The sequence below is a fragment of the Kogia breviceps genome, chromosome 1, assembly GCF_026419965.1.
Source record: "Kogia breviceps isolate mKogBre1 chromosome 1, mKogBre1 haplotype 1, whole genome shotgun sequence".
Taxonomy (NCBI): Eukaryota; Metazoa; Chordata; class Mammalia; order Artiodactyla; family Physeteridae; genus Kogia; species Kogia breviceps.
The window spans coordinates 123,869,947-123,873,485 of NC_081310.1; positions in this window are offsets into that span (position 1 = coordinate 123,869,947).

Below are 3,539 nucleotides of genomic sequence, written 5' to 3' on the forward strand. Positions count from 1 at the left end.
TATAGTAATTAAAACAGCATGGTACTTGTATAAAAATTGACATAGAACAGTATAGAGAGCCCAGAAATAACCACCCCCTGCATTTATAGTCAATTAATATTTGACAAGCGATCCAAGAACACTCAATGGGGAAAGGATAGCCCCTTCAATAAATGGTGTTAGGAAAACTGGACAACCACATGCAGAAAAATGAAACTGGACCTCTCTCACACCACTCACAAAAGTTAACTCAAAATGGATTAAAGACTTAAAACATAAGACCTAATACCATAAAACTCCAAGAAGAAAACATAGGAAAAAAAGCTCTTTGACATTGGTCTGGGCAATGATTTTTTAGATATGACACCAAAAGCACAAGCTACAAAAGCAAAAATAAGTAAGCAGGATTACATCAAACTAAAAAGCTACTGCACAGCAAGAGACAACTAACAAAATGAAAAGGCACCCTACAGAATGGGAGAAAATGTTTGCAAACCGTGTATCAGATAAGGGGTTAATATCCCCAATATATAAAGAACTCATGCAATGTAATACCAAAACAAACAAAAAAAAATCTGCTTGATGAGGCCCATATATAAATCCTTCCAGTGATTCTGATACACCCTAAAGTTTGAGAACCACTAGACTAAGGAAATTTAGTATTGACTCACTTCATGGTAGTGAGATGAGTTAGCATGGTTGTTCAGATGCAGAAATAGATTTAACAGGGGTTTGGGTGGGAGTTTAACAGGGTTGTACAAAGAAGCAAGAAAGGAGCAGGGAGCTGAGGATCACATACATGGGAGAGTATGATGGATATGGCAATTTAAGGTGGAAAAGGAGAAAAGTGAGGACTCAAGATGGTGAGGAGTATATTATTTATTAATATACTGAACTGATTAAATCACCACCCAAACTGAAGACCTAAAATACTACCAGCAACTTCTACCTGTCAGGGTATTCCCCACCACTGTCATATTCTTCTGTCTCATCGGATAACCCCTATCTTAACGTTCGTTCAACAATTACTTGCTTTAAAAAAACACAAAGTTTTATCACATTTATGTTTAGTTTGGCTTAGTTTTTAAGTTTTAAAGAATACCAGGCTATATACAGTCTGTAATTAGCTTCTTTCACACATTTTGCTCTTTTGTACTCTTCACTATAAGGGCAGTTGATTTTCATTGCCCTATAATAGTTCATGGTGTAATTATACTATATTTTATTAAACCGTTCTCTTCCACTGATGAGCATTTGGGTTGTTTCCAGTTTTTGCTTACAAATAATGCTAGGAAAATTCTTGTTCATGACTCGGTGCATATGTAAAAAGTTTCTTCAGGATACAGTACTCAGGTGGAATTGCTGGGTATCATGTTCAGCTTTACAAGACAATACTAAATTGTTTTTCCAGAGTGGGTATTTCTTTATACTCCTCACAGCAATTTACATGAGATCTCATTGTTCCACTCCATCTCCACGACTTGATATGGTGTGAATTTAAAATTTTTGCCAATTGAATGTGTGCAATTGTATGTCAGTATGCTCTTGATTTTGTAGTTTCTAACTACAGTTGAGATTGGGCATGTTTACTGTTCATGTGAAATATCCATTCATATCTTTTGAAATTTCCCGTTGTTTTCCTTATTGAGTTTCTATGTTAGGTATCATTCTTTCTCTGTTACATGTGATGGAAATAAATCTACTTCCAGTTTGTGACTTGCCTTTTTACTTTATGATGTTTTTTGATAAACAGAAATTTTGAATTTTTTTTTTTTTTTTTTTTGTGGTACGCAGGCCTCTCTCTCACTGTTATGGCTTCTCCCGTTGCGGAGCACAGGCTCCGGACGCACAGGCTCAGCGGCCATGGCTCACGGGCCTATCTGCTCCGCGGCATGTGGGATCTTCCTGGACCGGGACACGAACCCGTGTCCCCTGCATTGGCAGGCGGACTCGCAACCACTGCTCCACCAGGGAAACCCTCAAATTTTGAACTTTCTTAGTTGAGTTTATGAATTTTCCTTACATTTTAGTGCTTTCTTCTCCTACATATATTTTCAAAGTTTTAAGTCTTACTTTTGACATTTTATTTAATTCATTTGAAATTTTTATGACGGTGTGACACAGAAATTGTTTCTTTCTCCCTTTCTATATGGATAAACAATTTTCCTAGCTCTACCTATGGAACATTTTCTTTTTTCTCCACTAAATTAACATATTGCTTCTTTTATATATCAGTTTCATGTATGTGTAGGTCTATTCCTTGGCTCTCTTTCTCCGTTTGTAATAATGTACCAATTCTACAATAACTGCTACATTTTTATAATTCTTGATATGTGATAGGGCATATTCCCTCTCCTACTCTTTGTTCTTCAGGAATTTCTTAAACTGTTCTTTACTATTATTGCCCTTTTGCTCTTCTATATAAATTTTAGAATGGGCTTGTAATGTTCTATAAAAAATGTTGAGATTCTGATTGGAGTTGCATTAAATCTACAGAGCAATTTGAGGAGCACTTGACATCACATCATAAGATGGGATATTTCTACATTCACTTAGGTCTTCTTTAATGTCTCCCAGTGAAGAATTAGGAGCAAAACAAAACAAAACCAGTCTTGCACATCTTTTGTTAAATTTATTTCTAGGTAACTTAGTTTTGTTGCTATGTAAAAGTTGTGTTTTAAAAATATTATGTATTCTAATTATTTGGTGATGGTGCACAGACATGTCACTGACTTTTGTATCTTCATCTTATAACCAGAATCTTGGATAAACTATGACTGCTAGCAAATTGTAGTCTTTTGAGTTTCATAGGTTGATAATCATATCATCTGCAAATAATAACCATTTTATATCCTCCTTTTAACCCTTATATTAAAGGTGTTCAATGTTGAAAAGAAGTAGTAATGACAGGCATCCTAGTGCTATTCCCCAATTTTAAAGAGAATGTTTCCTCATATGGGATGATGCTACTGATTTTAGTTACTTGTGTTTTTTGTTTTACTATAGATACCACTTATCAGTTTAACCAACTCTGTCCCACTCCATTAAAGCAAGAATGTGATCAGCTCTTTCTGAATCTATTACTTTTTCTCCTTTAATCCGTTACTATTGTAAATGACAATTATAGATTTTCTAATATTAAGCCATCCATACATTACCAGGATAAGCCAAATTTGCTAATGGGAAAGTGTCTTTTGCATGTATCACTGAATCAGACTTGGGAAAATTTTGTTTAGCATTTTTCTATCCATATTCACGAGTGAAATTTGCTAGTAACATACTCTTCTTGTATATTTTGTTATCTAGATTATACTGACTTCATAGAATGATCTAGAAAATGTAACTTTTCCCCATTATCTCAAAAACTTTCTATGTGGTTAAAATAATTTCTTCCTTGAAATTTGGAAGGATTCACTTGTAAAGCAATCCAGACCCAGTGTTTTCTTTGTGGAAAGACTTTTAACTTCTGCTTTTATTTTTTAAATTGTTATGAGATTATTCAGTCTTTAACTTCTTTCTAGGTTAGTATTCTTATCGTTTTCAAAGATTATCTCTGCTAT